This window comes from Pongo pygmaeus, chromosome 5, assembly GCF_028885625.2.
Source record: "Pongo pygmaeus isolate AG05252 chromosome 5, NHGRI_mPonPyg2-v2.0_pri, whole genome shotgun sequence".
NCBI lineage: Eukaryota > Metazoa > Chordata > Mammalia > Primates > Hominidae > Pongo > Pongo pygmaeus.
This window is the reverse complement of record NC_072378.2, coordinates 74,856,046-74,879,204: the sequence shown is the minus strand read 5'-3', so window position 1 is coordinate 74,879,204 and position 23,159 is coordinate 74,856,046. Positions and strand designations below refer to the sequence as shown.

Below are 23,159 nucleotides of genomic sequence, written 5' to 3'. Positions count from 1 at the left end.
TTATGAGGCCTCCTAGTCATAGGGTCACCATTAACTTTATTGGCTCTGTTGGAGTCTAAGTGTTTTCCCAAATAAAATGAAAATTAGAGCAGGAGTTAGTAGCATTTCCTTTCTCAAAATAATGTTTGATTTGAATTACTTATAATTATTTAACTCACTCAAAGAGATTAATGTAAATATTTGAGAAACTGCCTCCCAGGAAACAGAGAAATGACTTCAAGATTCTGAAAATTATCTTCTAATTCTCTTGGGAATGCAAAGTGTGTGGGTAACCTAAATATCAAGAGACAGGAAATATATTTGACAATTGGAAAGACTGCTATTGAAATGCATTCCTGTTAAATCAGTGGATCAAAAAGTAACAGAAAATTATGTGTCTAAAAGCGAATGTAGATGTTAATATAAATAACAATGACAGGGTGGATGTTTCAAGAGGATATTAAAAAGGAATAGATTCAGATCTTAGTTGTACCAGGCCTGGTAAAGGCAATGTAAATGGCAAAGTCTTATTTCTTTTGAAAGTTTTGTAATGATCGGATGATAGGGCTGAAGGGACTGAGAAGGAAGGAGGAAACTCTTTTCCAATATCTTCAATAGGATATGCCCTTTTCTAAATTCATTTTTATGTTTCATGTGAAAATTCTTTTAATAGGATGAGTACTCCTTAGTTAGATAATGTGGTTAAAGCAATTACTCCTCTATAGTCCAATCCTGCCAACAATTCATACTAGTAATTAATAACATGCTGAACGAATATTTTTAAAACTGCATTTTAAAGAACTCAACTCATAATTTAAGAAAATATTTCAGTAAGCAGTGGCAGGGAATCATTGCAGACACTCACAGAAAAGAAGCAATAAAAATCGGTCTGTAAATAAAACCAAGCAGGATCAGAGACAGCGTATAGTGTCATTAGATTCTTAGGTCATTAGATTATCTTGGCTGGCTCTTTACTTAGATGAGCCATGTTGCTTGCTTTGGGGCCTCCAGGCAAACCTTATGTGGCAAGAATTGACGTATGAATACATTTTCAGTACACCACTTCGTGTTATTTCACAGGCCTCTGACATTTGGCTGTCACCCAAATAATCTCTAGTAGGTTTCATCAATGCCTTCATTTTTCTTTTGTAATACTTAATAACTTCTTTGGGTAGTTTTTTTTCTTTTGAGTAGTTTTTATTTAAGCATTTTTTCCACATCCAGGAGAAAGGAAATACCTGAATAAGGAGTTAGGCTTTCCTAAAGTCTCAAACAATTTATCTTTGTAGCTCCAAGAAAAAGTAGGAGTAGGAGAGAGTAGACATGATCAGAGCTCATTCCAAGCCAGCGTTTTCACTCTTCCCTTGCTTCCTTTCCTATAAATAAAATTTGGGGTGGGGAAAAGATTTGGAAAAATATTTGTAAAAAATTTTATCCCTATTCCTCCTCTTCCTCTGAGCCGGAGACCACCCAGGGGCTTGACTGATGTTTTCTATTGGAGAAGTCTGAAGGAATCCACTCTTGGGTAGCTTAAGTGTATCTGCTTTAGTAGGCAACATTTCTGAGCCACACAGAAATGGAACCAGTTTTCTTGGTTTGCCTCCAAGTTGACCAACTTTGAAATTAATTAGCTGTGAGGCTTATAGCAAGCCACTTTAACTCTTCTAGACCTTCTATTCTTTTCTAATAAAAAGAAGAAGAAAGAATAGATGTTCTCAAAGGTCATTCTAGATAAAGATTTCTCAATTTCAACATTATTGACATTTTGGACTGAATATTCTTTGTTGTGATGTGCTGTCGGAGGCATTGTAGAATGTTTAACAGCATCCCTGGCCTCTACCCACCTGATGCAGTAGCGTACTTCCTAGTTTTGACATCCCCAAATGTCTCTAGCTATTGCCAGATGTCCCCTGGGGAGACTGAAAGATAAAATACAAGACACCCAGTTAAATTTGTGTGTCAGATAAAGAATGAATCATTTTATTGTATTTAATTGGACATATTTATACTAAAAACTTACTTGTTTTTTTGTCTGAAATTCAGATTTAATTGAGCATTCTGATTATTAGTTTGCTAAATCTGGTAGCCTTATTGGTGGGGAGGGTGAGGTGGTGGCACAAAATTGCTCTCTCCTCCACTCCGTTGAAAACCAATGTTCTAGGCAAAAAGTTTTTTAAAAATATATGGTTTTGTTCTCCTCGGAATTTTCCACATTAGAATAATTAAAGGGATAGGCCAGACTTCCATTAGATCAGATTTTTGGAAATGTTCCTGATTGATTAATTTTGCATTCATAGATATAGCTATTCTAAAAAAGAATATTTTTCAACATTGTTAGGATAGGGATGTCAGACAATGACCATTCCTTTAAGCCACTGCTGATTTCTCTCTGAGAAGGCTAAACATGTGCTTAGGGCATTGATAAAACAGAAACTAGAGAGAGAGAGAGAGAGAGAGACATTGTTTGAAATAATTAGGTATTTTTTTAAAGCATCAGTGTAGTAGACACTATGGAAGAAGTTCTAACTTTGTGGAACTTATTTTGAATTCCATATGAAAGCGGGGTGAAGGATAATCTTTTTAGTGCCTAGGGATTTTGAGTTTCTAACCCTGGCCTGATTTCAGGACATTTTACCCAACATCAGTCATAACAGAAAGAGGGTTTGCCACAGGTAGTTCACTCCTCCTTTCTACCCTAAGCTCTTGAGCAGTTATGTATAAAGAGCAGTTCTGTAAAGAAGTGTGCATGTGGAGAAGTGGATAATCAAATGAAACAGAGCTTTAGGTACATGTCTTTGTGTGTGCCAAACTCAACACACTGCTTTTTCAATTTGAGCCAGACTCATCTGACCAATTTAGGGTCTGGCATTTTTTTATTTCCACTGGTACTTGCTGTCTTCATGATAGCATGGGGCTTGAAGACTCAACATAAGGATGAGGGAGTCATGAGGATGTTCAAACTGGTAAAATATGGCAGTGATAACTGTAAGCCTGCAGTGCTCATAGATAGTAAAGGACGTAAAAAATATTTTATCATTGTTATTGATAAAGGTTTTTTCAGTGCTTTCCATAGGTATGAATTAAATGCTGAAAGAAGGCTGAACAGCATAACATTTTTCCTCTTTTACAAACTTCCATATCATTTAGGAAAATAATACATGCAGATAAGAAAAAGTGACAAAGAAAATATTGGATAAAGAAAGAATATTTTTGGGAATACGGTGGCTCACGCCTGTAATCCCAACACTTTGGGAGACCGAGGCGGGCGGATCACGAGGTCAAGAGATCGAGACCATCCTGGCCAACATGGTGAAACCCTGTCTCTACTAAAAATACAAAAATTAGCTGGGCATGGTGGCACGTGCCTGTAATCCCAGTTACTCAGGATGCTGAGGCAGGAGAATCATTTGAGCCCAGGAGTGGGAGGTTGCAGTGAGCTGAGGTCATGCCACCGCACTGCAGCCTGGCAGCAGAGTGAGATCAGTCTCAAAAAAAAAAAAAAAAAGAAAGAAAAAAGAATACTTTTTTGTATGAGTATACGTAAAATATTTAAAATATTAAATGAAACACACTTTTATTGAAAACTTATTTGTTCTTTATCTGAGATTCCAACTTAACTGAGCATCCTGTATATTTATTGCTAAATGTGACAAATAAATATATCTTGCAATATATGCTAGATGCCAAAAGATTGTTTAAATATTTGGTGTTCTAGGAGTTGAGAGGGGATACTGCTTCTTTCTCAATCTCAGCATTATTGGCATTTTGGGCTGGATAAATCTTTGTTGTTGGGGCGGGGGGCTGTCCTATGCATGGTAAAATGTTTAGTGGAATCTCTGGCTTTTACTCATACATGCCAGTAGTACCCTCAACCCCTTTGTGACAACCAAAAATGTTTCCAGACATTGTCAAATGTTCCCTGGGGAGGAAAATCTCTGATTGAGAACCACTAGCCTCTTAGTGTGGAGGAAGACTTAGGAGAGATATCACTTGAGTACGGCCTAGGAGGATGTGTGAGATTTTGCAAGAAAGAGGTAGTTTTGATGGAGAGCATTTTAGGTGAGGGAAAAGGCATGAATAAAGATGTCAAGGTATAAAAGTTGAGAGTAAGTTTGGGGTAGAGTAAGCAGATGAGTTTAACTATATAGTTATTGTTCATATGGGAAACAGTCGGATTGTAAAGTACTTTAAGAAATAGAACATATTTTGTGACTCTGCCTATGCCCACAGCAGCCTAATAGTATCTTGACCTTAGTAGCTGTTCAGCAATTCACTGGTGATTTGATTTGGAAGGTAAATGTATCAAGATAAGAAAGCCTTGAATGGAAAGTCTAAGAGGTAAAACTTTTTCTGGTGGTCAGTGGAGAGCCCTTGAAGGTTATTTGAGCAAGGGAATGGCATGACCTTGAGGAAGTCAAGCTGTTCTGGGGTTGATTGGGTTCAGTTATCTCAATGATGAGAGAAAGGAGTTGGAATTGAGAATAGTAATAGCAATCACCTTTAAAAAATTTTCCCCCCACAATTTACAAAGCACTTTGCCTGCATTTTCTAATTTGGTTGTCCCAAAAATCCAGCATCAATTTCATCAAAAATTTTTCTTCTTTAGTTATTTTTCTTCCCAACTAGCACTGATGTTTGGACATCGCAATAAAAATGAGCTTTGGATACACTTCATGCCATGAAAAAAAACTCTCACAATTTTATTTTATTTTTTTTGTCCTTCAAATTATGATGTCATCAAAGGGTCTGGGCAACTGATTTACCTTATGGGCAAAGATGGAGTTGAGTGGCACTCTGTCCTTGGCAGGGAGGAGCTTTTAAACCTGGGCTCCTCTCTGTGTCTGGGATCCGGGTTGAAAGCATTTCCTTTTGCTTCTTCAGATGAATAAGTGGCACTGTACAAGCATTAAAAGAGATGTCTGTCATATGAATTTGGCATTGTCCCTCCACCCCCCCAATCTCTTGAAAGTCTGTTTGTGGTGCCACAGGATTAGTCCTTAACCACTCTGTTCTTTCCATCCCCAAAGAGGCCAGACAGCTTTCTTTCTAATGCTCCCACCTCCTAGGTACCCTTTCTATTTACTGTAGAATCGGATCTTATCCTGTGGAGAAGTTACATAATTTTGGGTGTTATGAGGTAATGCATGGCTCTTCTTTTTTTTCCCCTGCTCCTTCAAAACAAACATTTCTTGTTCCTTGGTTCTTCAATGTCTGACTGATGTTAGGACAAAGATGAGAATAAATTAGTTGATCCTACAAAAATGAAATGAGTAATTAGGAGAAAACTCAACTATGGCTAAAATTGGTTTCTGCTAATTAAAAACATTGACAAGCAAAAGATTGTCAATATGTTCTAGATTTAGTCATCAGGAAATCAGGCCTATTGTAGAAATGTTTCTCATCATAAGAAAAGACATGGGACTTCACGGACTCTAATTAAATTTCTTGAATCCATAATTTTGGTTAGCAGTATTCCATTTAGTTATTCTTTGTTATTACTGTTTGTAGTTGGCAGAATAGCCCCCCTGAATATGTCCACACCTTAATCTCTGACTCCTGTGAATGTTACATGGCAAAAGAGACTTTGTAGATGTGACTAGGGTTATGGACCTTAAGATTAGGAGATTATTTTGAATCGTCCAAGTGGGCCCAATCTAATCCCATGCATCTTTAAAAGCAGAGCATTTCATCCAGCTAGAGGGAAGAGAGATGCTGCAAAAGGGAAAGTCAGAGAGATTCCAAGCATGAGAAGGACTCAATGCACTATTGCTGGTGTTGAGATGTAGGGTTCTAGTGTGAGGATCAAGGGGAGAATTTTAGGAAGTAAAGGCCTCTCTGCTGACATCCATAAAAAAGCAGAGACCTCAGTCCTACAGCTGTAAGGACTATAATCCTGCTAACAACCTGAATGATCTTGGAGACAGGTTCTTCGCAGAGCCTCCAGTAAAGAACACATCCCTGAAACACCTTGATTTTATCATTGAGAGACCCTAAGCAGAAGAATCAATTAAGCCATGCTGTATCTGGACTTCTGATCTGCAGAAACTGTGAGATAATAAATGGATGTTGTTCTAAGCCTTGAAATTTATGGTAATTTGTCATGGCAGCAATAGAAAACTAATACAGTGTTCTTTGTCATTGTTTCTGTCTTCATTAGTGTCACCATCATTGTTATGACTTATTATGTATTTGCATCACATGACATGGCCCCAAGTACCAGGCTTTGCCACTAGATTTTAAGCCCTTAAGACAGAGATTTTTTTTTCTCTTTCTCTCTTTCACCCTGGCCAGAGTGCTCTGGCCTGTTCATAGTTCACAGTAACCTTGAACCCCTGGGCTCAATTGATCCACCTGCACCAGCCTACAGAGTAGCTAGGACTAGAGGTGCATAACACCAAGCTAGGCTAACTTTTTAAATTTTTTGTAGAGATGGGGTCTTGCTGTGTTGCCCAGGCTGGTTTCAAACTTCTGGTCTCAAGCAATCCTCCCACCTCAGCCTCCCAAAGTGCTGGGATTACAGGTGTGAGCCACCATTCCCAGCCTTTCTCCCTCTCTTAAAAAATTTTCACCTACATAATCTCTAGCACTTCAAACAGTTGTCTAACACATACTATGTGCACAATAAATATTTACTGAATGACTATATAGGGCTACAAAAGAATTTTCAATATTATCCCTTCCTTAGTGGAGTTTAAAAATCTAGTTGAAGCATCAAAATCTCAATTAACTTCCAAAACAGGACAATATATTTCAGTGCTAAAGGAGAGGTCTAGACAATACATATTGTAGTTTTCTAGGGGCATAGAAGTTGCAGTGGGTACAGGTGGAAATACATTTCATGGAGAAGATAGGCCTTCGGGTAAGATGACTAAAGAAGCAAAGCAAAGCAAAGGGGAGGACAGGAGAAAAAGACAACAGCCTTACAACTCTGCACGGGGTAATCCAAGATGACCAGCTTGGGGTAATCCAAGATGACCAGCTTAGGGTAATCCAAGATGTACTAACCTTGGCTTGAGCCTGATGGTGAGACTGCTGTGTCATCTGCAGTCCCTTGCCTTGCTGGAAATTACAGCGAACACTTTATAGTACAAAACACCTATCAATGGGGACTAAGGTTTCAGTTATCAACGTTCTTGATCATTCCTTTTATTCTTCCATCTGGCTTTTTGTCTCATCAAAATATGACTCCTTCATGTTAAATGGCATTATACCTTACTTTTTAAAAACAAATTTTAATGCAAAAGGAATACATGGTCACTATAGACTACTTGGGAAAAAATAAGTATAAAGAAAATAAATCATACACAATTTCACCACCCAAAATAACTGCTGAGTAGTTTGATGTATTTTTTCACATTTTGTCCTTCTGAATTACTTATATACTATAGTCACAAGATTAGTGTTGTGCACAAGATATAGTTTTATATCTAATTATTATTTTCTGTGTAATTTCCTATAATGTGAATAAACCATAACTTATTTGATAACTCCCTCATTATGGGTCATCTAAGTTGTTTCCAATGTTGTGGAATTTGGAATCCAATAATATAGCAAAGACTTGGAACCAACCCAAATGTCCAACAATGATAGACTGGATTAAGAAAATGTGGCACATATACACCATGGAATACTATGCAGCCATAAAAATTGATGAGTTCATGTCCTTTGTAGGGACATGGATGAAGCCGGAAACCATCATTCTCAGCAAACTATCGCAAGGACAAAAAACCAAACACCGCATGCTCTCACTCATAGTGGGAATTGAACAGTGAGAACACATGGACACAGGAAGGGGAACATCACACACCGGGGACTGTTGAGGGGTCGGGAGAGTGGGGAGGGATAACATTAGGAGATATACCTAATGCTAAATGATGAGTTAATGGGTACAGCACATCAACATGTCACATGTATACATATGTAACAAACCTGCACGTTGTGCACATGTACCCTAAAACTTAAAGTATAATAATAATTAAAAAAAAAAAACTTTGGTAAAAATCCTTGTCAATAAATTCCTGGTGGCATCTCTGATAATAACTTAAGGATAAAGTCGCAGAAGTTGGAATTATTCGATCCAAATATTAAACCTCTTTATACAACTGGTCAAATTATTTAACAGGAAGAAAATGTGGAATTTTTTTTACAGACTACCTCACATTAATTGATATTTCTATTAGTTGTGTATGAGAGTGCTTATCTCACCATACATTTACCAGCATTAATTTTGTCATTTTTGTCATTTCTTTTTTTTTTTTTTTTTTTTTTGAGACAGAGTCTTGCTGTGATGCCCAGGCTGGAGTGCAATGGCTCAATCTCAGCTCACTGCAATCTCCGCTTCCTGGGTTCAAGTGATTCTCCTGCCTCACCCTCCCGAGTAGCTGGGACTGCAGGTGCGCACCAGCACATCTGGCTAATTTTTGTATTTTTAGTAGAGACAGGATTTCACCATATTGGCTAGGCTGGTCTCAAACTCTTGACCTCGAGTGATCAGGGTGATCAGACTGCCTCGGCCTCCCAAAATGCTGGGATAACAGGCTGGAGCCACTGTGCCTGGCCTTTGTAAGTCTTTTTAAATGCTATTTTGTTGTCGTTTTGCCATAAATGTCACTAATTTTTCTAAATGCACTTTGATATATATATGAGCTTAAATATATTTTTATGTTAGAGTAGAAATTTGTTTATCTTCTTTGGGAATCACCTGTTGATACCTTTTGCCTATTTTTCTATATATTAGTGTTTTATATTGATTTATAAATTCTGTTTCTACTATAATTATTGATATTTTGATTATTATATTAAAGATAAATATGTATTAATCATTAATGCAAATTACATATACATATATGTATTATATATAAATATATATTTATATATAATATTTGAAAATAATATTTCTATTTTGTAATTTGCCTTTGAATTTTGTTTATACTGTTTATACAGATCAACATATCAAAGCAGTTCCTCAATCTAAACATCATGGCAAGTCAATGGCTTGCTTTTTGAAATTGTTGTGAAACGTGGTTTCCTCTCACTCCCTGACACCCAACCCTTATCCCTGCCCCAACATGAAATGAGAAGTCCACTAGCATTTGAACTTATATTTCCTCCAAAGTGTAAATTGATTACATTACTTATATAAACTAATTTTTTTGAGATGGAGTTTCGCTCTTGTTGCTCAGGCTGGAGTGCAATGGCACGATCTCGGCTCACTGCAACCTCTGCCTGGCAGGTTCAAGTGATTCTTCTGCCTCAGCTCCCTGAGTAGCTGGGATTACTGGCATGCACCACCATGCCTGGCTAATTTTGCATTTTTAGTAGAGACATGGTTTCTCCGTGTTGTTCAGGCTGGTCTCGAACTCCCAACCTCAGGTAATCTGCCTGCCTCGGCCTCCCAACGTGCTGAGATTACAGGCGTGAGCCACCGTGCCCAGCCACTCTTTTTTTTTTTTTTTTTAAGAGAGATGTTCTTATTCTGTTCCCCAGGCTGGAGTGCAGTGGCATAATTTCACTGCAGCCTGAAACTCCTGGGCTCAAGCAATCCTCTCATCCCAGCCTCCTCAGTAGCTGGGACTACAGGCACATGCCACCTCTTCCAGCTAATTTTTTAATTTTTTAAATAGAGATGTGGTCTTGCTTTATTGCCCAGGTTGGTCTCAAACTTCTGGCCTCAAGTAATCCTCTTGTCTTGGCCTCCCAAAATGTTAATTACAGGTGTGAGACACTTCACTTGGCCTCTGATTATTCTGAAAGAATTTATTGGTATTCTTATTAAACAATCACAGAATACTTGTAGAACATCACTTGAAATCAGTAATTAGTTTAGCCTGGGCATGGTGGCTCATGTCTATAATCCCAGCACTTTGAGAGGCCAAGGTGAGAGGATCCCTTCAGGCCAGGAGTTCAAGACCAGCTTGGGCAACATAGCAAGATCCCTCCACCCCGCCCCCGGCCACTTTCTTGGCCCTGCCATCTCTATCAAAAAATTTTTTTTTAAAAGTAGGCACAGTGGTGTGTGCCTGTAGTTCCACCTACTCAGGAAGCTGAGATGGGAGGATCACTTAAGCCCAGGAGTTTAAAAGCTGCCGTACAGTAAGCCATGATTGCACCACCGCACTCCAGTCTGGGTGACAGAGTGAGACGCTGTCTCTAAAAAAAGAAAATTGTTTAAATAAAATAATCAGATATATCAACATAGTATTCAGAGTTATGTGTATTTTAACCTGAAGTAATTGTTTCTAACTGGTTATCGTATTACTCTGAGTGCAATTGCAGATTCCACTGATTATTTTCAGTGAGTCATAAACACTCATACTTTAAATACTTAGACTTTAAGATAGTTAAGCTGGGAGTAAATGTCTCAGGATTTTTGCCATAGCAGTCAAATAAATATCATTAGTTTTTAAATGCACTTCCTTCAATGTCCTACTCTTGTTCGGGTTTCATCAGTTTTGTGTTTAGCCAGGCTACCTAGACTTTTAAAAAAATACAGATGGGGTCTTGCTGTTTCCCAGGCTGGTCTTGAACTCCTGGGCTCAAGGGATCCTCCTGCCTCAACCCCTGAGTAGCTGGGATTACAGGCGCATGTCCAGCTAAGGCATTTATCTTTTTTTTCTTTTTTAAACTTAAATAGGTTTTTGGGGAACAGGTGGTATTTGCTTACATGAATAAGTTCTTTAGCGGTGATTTCTGAGATTTTGGTGCACCCATCACGCGAGCAGTGTACACTGTACCCAAAATGCAGTCTTTTATCTCTCACTGCCTTCCCATCTTTTCCCGCCAAGTCCCCAAAGTCCATTGTATCATTCGTATGCCTTTGCGTCTTCATAGCTTAGCTTCCACTTATGAGAGAACATACGATGTTTGGTTTTCCATTCCTGAGTTACTTCACTTAGAATAACGGTCTCCAAATCCATCCAGGTTGCTGCAAATGCCATTATTTCATTCCTTTTTATGACCGAGTAGTATTTCATGGTGCATATGTACCACAATTTCTTTATCCGCTTGTTGATTGATGGGCATTTGGGTTGGTTCCATATCTTTTTTGCAATTGCGAATTGTGCTGCTATAAACATGCATGTGCAAGTATCTTTTTCATATAATGCCTTATTTTCCTCTGGGTAGATACCCAGTAGTGGAATTACTGAATCAAGTGGTAGTTCTACTTTTAGTTCTTTAAAGAATCTCCACATTGTTTTCCATAGTAGTTGTACTAGTTTACATTCCTACCATCAGTGTATCCCACCACATCCACGCCAACATCTATTACTTTTTTATTATGGCCATTCTTGCTAGAGTAAGGTGGTATCACACTGTGGTTTTGATTTACATTTCCCTGATCATTAGTGATGTTGAGCATTTTTTTATATGTTTGTTGGCCATTTGTGTATCTTCTTTTGAGAATTGTCTATTCATGCCCTTAGCCCACTTTTTGATGGGACTGTTTGGTGTTTTGTTTATATTCCTTGTAGATTCTGCATATTAGTTCTTTGTTGGATGCATAGATTGCAAAGATTTTCTTCCACTCTGTGGGTTGTGTGTTTACTCAGCTGATTATTTCCTTTGCTGTGCAGAAGCTTTTTAGTTCAATTAAGTCCCATTTATTTATCTTTGTTTTTGTTGCATTTGCTTTTGGGTTCCTGGACATGAAGTCTTTGTAAGGCATTTATCTTTAAAGGGATGTATTTGCTATCTTATTTATACAGTAATAGCACATAAGAATCAATCATGTTTCATTTTAAAAGAATTGAGATCAGAAATGCTGAATACATATCCTTGTAAATAGGAACTCTCACCTATTAGTAGAGGCTGTTCCAGTGATGTATTGAGAAGGCTTCTGAGAATGTATTCAGGCTCAGCAGTCAAAGAATGCCACAGCTAATTAGTGATCTAGGAGGAAGGTATGACAAAATCCATGCTGTGTGTTTACCATCCAGGTTAAAGTAAATTTAATAAATTTGAATGTTCAAATATAAACAGAAATTTCAAACTTATTTAGTGTCTGGCATGCTATCTTTGAAGCAAAATTACAAAGACTTTTTCCTCATCTATGTGGGGGGTATTATTCTATATGTAGGGAACAGCTCCCCTTAAAAATAATGTGATATTACAATTATTTTCATTTTTTTTTAATGCTTGAAAAGTGCCAATGAAGAATCCTGAAGAAATTCCCTTTCTTCTGTATTGGTATCTGGTTTGATTTCTTTGAGAGCTCAATCTTCAAAGAATGGGAAAAGAGGTCTGATTTGTATTTGTGACTACCTCTGGGTGCATTTAGGTTTTTAAATACAGTTTACTTTTAAGATGAAGATTTAATACATGTAGCCTCACCTGGATATTTAGCTAAGGGCACACTGGAAAGGTCTTGAGCCACAGTTAAGAAAATAAAGATCTTTCCAAAGTATCCTTGATCAAAATCCCATACACCTGGAATGCAAAAATAACTTCAGTACCTTTCAGTCCTTAACATTAGCTTTCAAAGTTCACTATTCTTTATTCCCTAGACAACTAGGCTCCATCTATCTTTCTGTCCTATGAATATTTTAAATCATCTCAGCTTGGTAAGGTAAAGCACAGGTCTACAAATCCACGGATGAAGAGCATTGTTCTCCTCTTCTCTTCAAATAGTCAGTGGAATCCCAGGGCTCCCTGCACATTTTCTTTAGGATACCTTGACCTCATCCAAAGGTCTTTTGAGATTTGAAAATGCAATTCTTGGCTCAAGCTAATGTATGGTGAACTAGAGTTTTCATTGAAAATGCTTCCTGCCAATTAAAAACAAAGGAAGAAGATAAATGTATATTGCACCTGATTTCCAGTGTTTCTTGCAGCAGAAAAAAAGAACACTTTAAAGAAATCTAAAATTCTACGTTTCTATGTTTATAACCATTTTCTTTCTTTTTTCCCTACTTGCACTCAAACTTTGTTATAGCTAAAAATATATAAAGGTTTTTAATGCAACAGAAGTTTGTAGAGTTGTTCATACCATCCTTATGCCTTAATCGTTTCTTTTTTGGTTTTGACTAAACGTTTCCTCTGAATAATATGCTACTTTTTTGGAGGCAAATTGTCTCCTCCCTAAGGTTCGGTGACTTCATTTGATATGACACCAATGTTAACCAAGGAAATGAACACTGACTATTTAAAAAACCAAAAACCAAAAAGGGAAGGTGTTTTAAATGATTGGGCAGACTCTTGGCATTAGCTTTTTAGAAGCAACTGGCTCAATTAGCCAGCTCAGGAAATGTGCCACATTGTGTGTAAAAAATCCAACTCCCCAAATTACAGAACTGTTGGAACGTTGTGCACCCAGTTTACATTTGCTGGAGAACGTCATCCTTGGCTCAGATGCAACGAAAGAGTCATCATTTTCCCAGGTGAACTGGGGCAAACTAAGGTTTAGTCTCCTTTTATTGCCAGGGAGAGATTGATGGTTGCGGCTAGAAACTATGCAAAAGTTGGCAGTTGTAGCTTCCTTGAGCTTTCAGGTTTGTCCAAGTGAAAGTCAAGGAGTGTGAACCCAGGTAAATGAAATGTTTACCACTAAAGAAGCTACCATGGATTTGAAACCACTGAGGTGCATAGCGCTTTCACAGGAAGCATGCCATTCTGCAGAGCTACAGTCTTCTCTGTGAATGACTGTGAAATGTAGATTAGCTCATTTAAATTTTAGGCTAAACATGCAAGAGGGAGATTTTACTGAGATGGCTAGTGGTTACATCCACAGCATTCAATTACTATAATAAGAAACAGATATGTCACTCTAGAGAATTTGGGCTTTGCCTTGTTTAGTATAGGAGTTTATAATATTTTATAATGATTGCAGCTGCAAACACTACTCCATAGTAGTTAGCATATTATCTGCCATTAGCTATGAAAAGGAAGATTCAAATGGTGAATGGAACAACTAGAGGATTTGTTTTTAAGAATAAATATATTCTAATAAATATAAATTCTTAAGGAGAATCTAACTATAGCAATAACTTCAGAAAATGAAAATTTTGTGAGTTTTGAAAACTGGGTGATTATAAGTCAAGATCTCTTAAGTTTTCTCTCTGTAAATCTGATTATATATTTTGAAATTAGTTCTCAAAGTAGTCTATGACATGGTGATGCTTTAAATTTTATAACAAATATCCTATAAATACTTAGAAAGTTTCAAATTTGTAAGATTCAGCAAAATAATGATCTTACTATATTGGCGGGATTGGATAGTTTGTTGTTGTTAATAGGTATTAAGCACAACCAGATGTACTGTCCTAAAGGAATAAATGAAGAAGGAAAAATGTGTTCAAAAACAGAGGTGCAAAAATATATATTATTAATTAATGTAGTGGTAACAAGCACAGCCTTATGACTTTGCAGAATGGAATCTACAAATATATAGACTATAGAAATTCAGCAGGTTCATTTATTCAATATTTAGCAGATATTGTGTTGGCTATGATGTGCTAGGATGTAGTAGGTGCTGGGAGTTAAAAAAAAAAATGTAAATGTGGTTCCTGCTTTCAAGAAGCTCACATGCTCAAATAAACATGGTGGCTGCCATAGTTACATGTGAACCAGTGTTCAGGGAGAGTAAGAAAAGAAGCAGCTAAGTTTTCCTAAGGAAATCAGGGAAGGGAAAGTAATGCTTGCATTGAGATTTGAGGAAGAATAAGATTAATAGTGTGGGGAGTAGGAGAGAGACAGAGTTCCAGGGGCCTTGAGAAAGGGTGGTGTGTTTAGGGAACAGAGATCAGTAGAACATAGTTCAGTATAGGGTGCTTTGAGGGGAAGGATGAGAAAAGAGTATAAAGACCTTGAAAAGCTTAGGTCTTGTAAGAGTAAGAAGTTTATTTTGGGGAATAGCTCAAAGAATCTTGGCAAATGATTCAAGAATCTTGAGCAGAGAATTGACACAAAACCACTTTTGTGTTGAAAATATTTTTCTAAGAGCTTTGAAGTGTATGAGTTGGAGGGGCTGCACTTAGGGTAGAGTGGTTATTGCAGAGATGGGAGGAGAGGGGATGGAGGTAGGAGTGGAAGTCAGAATGCATAGCCTACTACAGCTCTATTTCTATCTTGTCTCAGCCTCGAATTTATGCTGGACTGAAAGTCAGTGGAACACCCTTTATACTGGCTCAGTTCTCTTTAATCAGTCACAAGTTCTGAGGTGATATAAGCAACACTTACACAATTACAGGTAAAAATCCCAATAAAACAAACTCATGGGGATTATAAATTATTTTAATCCTCTGAAATTTTACTACCTATCCTAAGGTATTGCTGGGCTAGAACTTATGAATTTTTTTCTCTACAAATACACATATACACAGGAGCAGTATGTGTAAGTTAGTTTAATTTAAAAATGAAGCTTTTAAAGTGTGGATAAATCTGTGCCAGTCACACACTGGAACAGGTCCATTTAAGCTTCATTATTATTAAAGCAATCTAACATATAAAGGGTGTGGCTGAGGAAGTGAGCTAGGTAAGTGTCAAGTGATAGACTGACTGTAAAACAACTTACGATGGTAGGGGACACCTAAAAACTCCTGTGGGGTCCTTTTTTTGATGTTGTAAATCAAAGTACTACTTTATTAAATGAGTTATTTTACACAATATGAACATCAATATAATTACAATTGTAGAAAAAAAAATTATAACAAAGATGGGCTCATTTGTGACTCTTGTATCAATGAGAAGCCCAGCACAAACTCTGTTAAATTGGTTATTTGTGTTTAATAAGAGTAACTGACAGTAGACTATGTACGCACATCAAGTAGGATCAAAACTTACTACAAATCAAATATTGATAGCTGGTTCAACCAGAAATGGAGAGTATGAGAACCAGAGACACTCAAAGAATACTTCTTTTAATTGGCTGAATCTCTTTGAAGTATCACAACCTGTTTAGTATTAACTGAGGGAAATGTATCTGAAAATTAGAGGCAAATAACTGATTTTTTGGTGGGATCAGTGCTGCATTTGAAAGAGAAGAATCAGTATGTTAAATTGGATTGACCATCACAAAATTATATTTGAGTCATTGTGTTTACCATTATTTGCCTTTATTGTTACCTCTTCTATTTATTAAGTACTTTCTACATGCATAGCGCTGGGCTGAGTTGTCACCATTCACGACTTCATTTTGTCTCTACAAAGCTCAAATGGTAGTCAGACATTATTATTATCTCCATATTCAAATAAAGTTGAGGTTTAGAGAGGTTAAATGGCCCTTTTGCTATACAGCTCAGTCTAATATGAGAATGTTAGAACTGAAAGAAAATTTAGAGGTAATCCATTTTATCAAAAACTTAGATGCCTAAGTAGTCAGGCAGATAACATAACACCAGGAGTGCATGCCTTATCCGAGGGGACAGCTGCTATTCAGTGTATGCCTTTTGTTGCTGCATGGGAATGTAGACCCAGTGTTGCCAATCTTATAATTGTTTAAGAGAAATGAGGAATCAGAATTTGAATGTGAAATTTCCCAAATTTAAAAACATGCTGGGCAAATAGGATATGTCCACAGGCTGGTTATGGCCAATGGGTCACCAGTTTGCAACCTCCAATGAAGTACAATTCCATTATTTTACAAATAAGACACAGAAAAGTGAAGTGAGACACCCAGTGACTCACTACAAGTCAGGGATATATCCATTTTTCCCCTTAAAATCATGTTAGATTACCAAAATACTTAAGTTTTTCAGAAAAATGTTTTTAAAAATTGGTAGATTTTTGAAACGCATTTTAAAATTGTTTATTTCCTTGATAATCTATTAAAAATTGATTAATGCTTGTAATGCTAATGCTCTTGGCATAAACATTTAAAAATATGTGCTTTTCTTTCTGCCGACTGTTTTGGCTTGATTATGTTACAAACAGCATTAAATAAATAGTATAATTTGGATAATAAAATTTCTAAAGAAAAAAGAAAATCTATGGATTGACTTTATTTTTGTTTAATAGATGTTCCAGGAGCAGAACGAATTCTAACTACAAATTTTCTAATACTCTTCATTTTTCATCTGATCTAAAAATTGGACAAATAAGTTAGGGAATCATTTCCCCAAACAATTAAGAAACTTTACACTTTCACTCCAAGATTTTTCATTGTGGACCATAAATATAAAGCTATCTTAGGTTCACTTTGAACATTTTCTTCCTTCTTTGTTTCCTCTCTAATAGTAAAAAGATTGCTCTTCTGAGAACTCATTGGTCCTTCATCCTTTGCAGGGGTGTTAAGGAATCAGGGAGGGCTAACTCCACGGACGACACTGACTGGGGATCCTGCATGTGTGTGGACATGGATTTATGAAATAGAGTGGGAAGAAAGAGGAAGTTTTACTCTTCTGTCATACCTTTTTTTTTTGAGACGTCGCTCCTTGTTGCCCAGGCTGGAGTGCAATGGCATGATCTCGGCTCACTGCAACCTCCACTTCCCGGATTCAAACGATTCTCTTGCCTCAGCCTCCCAAGTAGCTGGGATTACAGGCATGTGCCACCACGCCCGGCTAATTTTATATTTTTAGTAGAGATGGGGTTTCTCCATGTTGGTCAGGGTGGTCTTGAACTCCCGAACTCAGGTGATCGCCTGCCTCAGCCTCCCAAACTGCTGGGATCACAGGCATGAGCCACCGCTCCCGGCCTATCATACCCATTTCTTAAGAGAAGTCCATGGAGTCAAAGACCAGCGTGGTAAATTGGTGGGGGCATTTCCCAGTGAGCCCTCACCTGTGGTCTCATGGAGTTATGTAATTCTTGAACACAGGAAGTCAATCTTGCCTGCCATTCCACTTTGTAGATGGGTCTCAGCATTTCCCTCTTACTGGTTGCATGACTTTTAATACTACAAATGTCGTTTAATGTCTTCAATAAGCCCTTCATAGTGAAAATTCTCTTCACCTGCAATTTCTCCTTCACTTCCTGCACAATCACAGGCTTGGCAGTAAACCTAAATGATTTGCCATGAAGGTTGGAGAAAGCAGATGGAATCCAGCATTTCCAGATTCTTAGAATTTTATTGACTTGGAGTTGAGCATTTTAAAAGATCAGCTTGTATCTCAGTGCTTTTTTGCTTTTTATTTTCATTTTGCCACAGTGTATTTTTAAAACTTTTTATTCTGAAATAATGTTAGATTCCCAAAAAGTTGCCCAAAGAGCCTGTGATGGATTTTCAAAATGAAGGTCGTAAAAAAAAATCCAGAAGTTATTTTCCTATCTTATTTATGTCATCTGCTCAATGCAATTATTACATGTTTTTACCAAGTTTAAACTCCTAAAATATTGACTTATATATTAACAAGAAAAGCAAACCATCACAGCAATAATATGTGGTCATGCAAATGCATATTTTTTTTATTGAGGTGAGATAGGATATCCATGGTGATTTGCCTTTAATAGATTCTCAAGAAATATTTGTTGACTGGTTTATTTAGTATAGTAGGAAAGATTTGCTGATTTATCTTCCCTCTTTAATTGAGAATTACTTCTTAACAATGGCCTAATTTGTACTTCAATGTTAGGAAGAACTTACCAAGCACTAGTTCAAGTGTGTGGTCTTTCTAACCTAGAGTTTATTTTGGATAGGGATACCCAGAGACCTTTATCAAATAATATGACACTTGCTCTCCAGGACATTCTCCTCAAAGGCTGGAGTGGTACATAAATATTTCTAGCTTCTTCTTAGTGTCCTATTATAAATTGATCATCTACTTATTTATCTAAATCTTTCCAAACCTGAGCTGTTTGATTCATCTCAAGGAGCGACTATACTCTGTTTTACAGCATTAAGAATAGCTTATTTTTCATTGTCCTACGCCTGCCCTCCTTCATATTTTAAGGACTTCCACGTATGTTTGCACATTGTAACTTTTGTTCTATTCTCAAAGGGACAAAGAACATGTGTTTGCATACTCCAATCATGACCATATTTTCTTACTATCCATTTAACCTTTTTTTTTTGGACGGAGTCTCGCTCTTGTCGCCCAGGCTGGAGTGCAGTGGCGTGATCTCGGCTCACTGCAACCTCCGCCTTCTGGGTTCAAGTGATTCTCCTGCCTCAGCCTCCCGAGTAGCTGGGACTACAGGCGCATGCCACCACACGTGGCTAATTTTTTGTATTTTTAGTAGAGACGGGGTTTCACCGTGTTAGCCAGGATGGTCTCCTTTTCTCAGAACTTTTAGTAGCTTAGATTTCCTTCTCTCAACAAACCCGGGAATTGCTATAATGCAGGACCTCTGTGGTAACATGCTGAAGAGTGAATTCAAAGATCTGGAGACATTTCATTAGAGGTTATCTGAGGAGAGTGTAATATTGGCCTATCACATTGGTCAGCAGCCTGTTTGTAACCCCTGTCTCTGGCAGAGCTTAGTTTTTCCTATTGGAGTCGTTCAAAATCTTTCTAGTTTCTTAACCTTTTAGTCACAGTTTGGCTTTTCTGATTTCTCTGTAATTTCTGGGAAACCCTGTCAATTCCTCATCTTAATAAAGAGTCCATGAGTAGAAGCAACATTCTAGTTGCTTCCACTAGTTGCATTCTAGTAGGGGCCTTATGATTCTGAGAACTTTTGCGATATCAGTCCACATTTTTTACATTCTTTAATTTATCTGAGCCAGAGTGGAGCTGCCTTTGGAGATTTAGTAGAATGTACTGATATCCATTGCATTTTCCCATACGCTGCCTTTTTTTTTTTTAGCCTAATCCAATTACACCAAGATTTATTGCTTGTGCATTATGTGAAAGCCCTATGCTAATTGCTGCAGGGGTTACAAGAGTGAATTTGATAGTTTTTGCCCTCAAGCAGTTTATGATCTTGTGGGATTAAAGACATGGCAGTTACACCAAAGCTATAATATGCAGACAAAAATAAGTATAATTTCTGTTTCCATTTTTATATCTTACTTGGGTTAAATTTATCTTAGGCTTTCTAATCAAAGCCCTGTGAAATAAAGGAGGATAAGAAGAGGAAAAGCAAAATCCCCAGGCTGACTGTACTCATCAGTTGCTGTGAATAAGCTGGCTCCAAAGTATGAGGTCCAGATGTTGGATTTATATCACAGCTCAGTGAATGACAAAAATCATAGTACTATGTCTTTTATTGCTTCACTATTTATATATAACCTATGATGAAGCATTAACCTTCTTTGGGTAATATTTCCTGCCCCAAAAGACCACTAGCAGGCATACAACTATGCACAGCTGGAAGAAGCATAGCCTGAAATTCATGACAGTAAAACAGGTTGTCTTTCAACTGTCACTGTGCCACATAATGGAATGTAACAGAGATAATGCAGGAGTTGTTACAATGCAGCTTGGCTGAGACAGCCGTGATACACAGGGCCTTGTCTTTAAAATCTTTCTTTTAAAATTATTTATTTTCAATAAATTAATTCATGAAATCTTATAACTTACTCCTATGAAAAATGCAACAGTTAATGATTTCCCAACTTAGATTGGAGAAACTAAGGCACAAAGCAAGCAGCTAATTTCTTTGAAATGCCTAGTTACCAGTTAATTGCTTTGGAATGCCCAGTTAGTCTCTTAGCCAATGTTACTAATGACTAATTCTCGGTTCTTGAGGACAGTTCCTCCCCAGCTCAAACATGTTCTCAGCAGATCATGAAGGACCCTGACCAATAAGTACATCTCTCCTTGTTCCATTAGAGATGCCTTAGAAGTCTTCGAGGTCACCATTTGTTTGTATATATCTTTGACATCATCTTTTTGGACTGTACTTGAGGCAGTTACCTCATAGTGAGCAAGGAGAGATTCCCGACTGTATCAACACATCAGCAACTGTTACCGAAATATCACAGACTCAGGCTCTCCCATGAGGCATCTCTGGCCAAGAGGATTGCTGAAATGAGGATTGTGAGGAAGATGAGAAAGCCAATATTCTTATGAACTAAGCTTTATTTCTAATAAAAGAAAGAAAAACAAGAACAAAACATTGACTGCAGTTCAAAATCCAGCTGTTTTCTTTACAGAGGCCACTTGTTTTAAGTTTGTCCATACAAACTCACATATTTTCTCCCTAGCTTATTGTCACATACTTTAAGAAGACAAATTATTTCCTTCTGATTTGTTCCTCCTTTTCCATGCTATTCTATCTGCTTTGAACCACCATAATACTGTGGACTGAGGCATGATCTTTATCGTTATCGGGCACAGCAAATGATGCCAGGTTTATCTGGTATATCTCTGCAAGTTTTGTGTTCATAATATTTTACTTAGGAATGCAGGGAAGTTTTTCCAATCTGATTCCGTCTGCATGGAAAAGTGAGAGCGGGGAGTTGAGGCTGCAGGAGTTATTTGGCCCTTTCTCAGTGGTGTGCTGGAGCCAGCTGGCACTGGCTTTCAGGAACTGATTGTGCTCATCTCTTCTCAACTCTGCGTTCAGTGATGTCATGCTGGTAGCTTGAAATTGACCATGATGGGGGTATTTACACCATGGGAAGTGCAAATGCTACCAATCAAGTCCTTTTTTTTTTATTTTTATTTTTTCTGGAGAGCTGGCTTACCAGCACATCATTTCCCATTGTTTGTCTTGACCTAAACACCGAGGATTTCTGCCAGTGTCCATTAAAATGTCACCACACTTCTGGCATATTGTCAGCACAAATCGGCAACCCAAAACGAGTTAGAAAGAGATGAATTCTCTCCACCTGTCTCATCATCGAAAGATAGCTTTGGGACAGGGCTTTATCTGTCTCATAATCTACATGAGCAACTCTGTAAAGCTCCACTGTATAATTATTGATTTGTGACAGAAGTGTGCTTTCTAAGTAAATGTGGCCTCAAGGTAATCTATGATTCCCTTGTACCTACTTCTAACCAGATTACTCCCACTAGATCTCCTGTTCCTAGAAGGAACTTAGAAGCCATTCTGCTTCCAACTTTGGTACATACAGCGTTACAATGGAAGCTTTTTGCAAAAGTGTCTTTTTTTTTTTTTTTTTTTTTTCTGAGACAGGGTCTCACTCTGTCGCCCAGGCTGGAGTGGCGCAATCTTGGCTCACTGCAACCTCAGCCTCCCAGGCTAAAGTGATCCTCCCACCTTGGCCTCCCAAGTAGCTGGGATTACAGGCACATGCCACTAGCCTGGCTAACTTTTGTATTTTTAGTAGAGACAGGGTTTCACCATATTGTCCAGGATGGTCTTGAACTCCTGAGTTCAAGTGATCTGCCTGCCTCGGCCTCCCAAAGTGCTGGGATTACAGGCATGAGCCACTGTACCCAGCCTTGCAGCAGTGACTTCTGCAACTCTTATGACTTCTGTGATCCTAAGGGCTTCAAGAGCATCAGGGATTCCAGCCCTGCCATTGGTCTTAAAGAGAAAATTAACAAGAAAATCCCATTATCTCAATTCAGTGTTCCAGTTAATCAAGGTTAACTGGAATCTACTGTGCTATGCTCCTTCCCTCTTCTGAGTAATTAAAGCCCTCAAGCAGATTAAATAAGCAGAGATGAGTGTGCCTTTAGTGTGTGAGAAGTTTGAGTGGTTTAAACCCTGGAGGCTGTGCACCTTCCTGAGATTCTCTTCCTTGGTGCCTTTGATAACATCTCAGTAGTATCAATGATGACGGGAAAAGTCACTCAGCAGAAATCAAGAGAGAAGGAAATGTAAGAGTGTCTCTTGGTAGCTGTCAGGACAGCATTTAAGAGCAGAGTTATTCATCCCTCCCACCCTTGCGGAATTCTAGAAATAGCTGAATAAGGGTCTTTGAGGAAAGTCTCTTGGTCCCCGGTCATGGGTGGGAGCAGAGTTTGAGAGGTCAAAATTTTACTGCCAGGTTACTGTATTCCAGGGAACCTGATTTTAAGTTCTCATTGTGTGAAACAGCAGAGGCATAAAAATGTGAAATCTGGGCCGAATCAAACATGATTTAATTGTTAATTAAGTCCCTAACAATAATTTACCCATTCATTTATATTTCAAGACTTTAAAAAGCAAAGAAATCTCCAATGATTTAAAATTGTCTTCTGAAGAAAAGTGAACAAATCTGTAGGGACCTCTGAATTGATATTGTACATATGATATAATTTTGTTCTTTGAAAAAAATCAACAGCCAAAATACAGAGTACTTTTTCGATTTTTTAAAAGACTACATTAAAAATTCACTCTCCATTTTATGAGGCCAGCGTCATCGTGATACCAAAGCCTGGCAGAGACACAACAAAAAAAGAGAATTTTAG

The 23,159-nt window shown here is 37.7% G+C and overlaps 1 protein-coding gene and 1 long non-coding RNA gene across 4 annotated transcripts in view; one reads left to right on the top strand and one right to left on the bottom strand.

The window, feature by feature from the left end:
• The window catches only part of FILIP1 (filamin A interacting protein 1), a 239,185-nt gene that overhangs the window by 77,265 nt on the left and 138,761 nt on the right, over positions 1-23,159 (top strand). The window lies entirely within an intron of this gene.
• The window catches only part of LOC129039384 (uncharacterized), a 73,954-nt gene continuing 51,954 nt past the window's right edge, over positions 1,160-23,159 (bottom strand). The window contains exons 5-9 of the long non-coding RNA XR_008503317.1: positions 6,985-7,075; positions 5,050-5,194; positions 4,743-4,874; positions 1,824-1,898; positions 1,160-1,355 (exon numbers count right to left, since the gene is read on the bottom strand). This is a non-coding gene — a long non-coding RNA (uncharacterized LOC129039384). The remainder of the gene's footprint in view (positions 1,356-1,823; positions 1,899-4,742; positions 4,875-5,049; positions 5,195-6,984; positions 7,076-23,159) is intronic.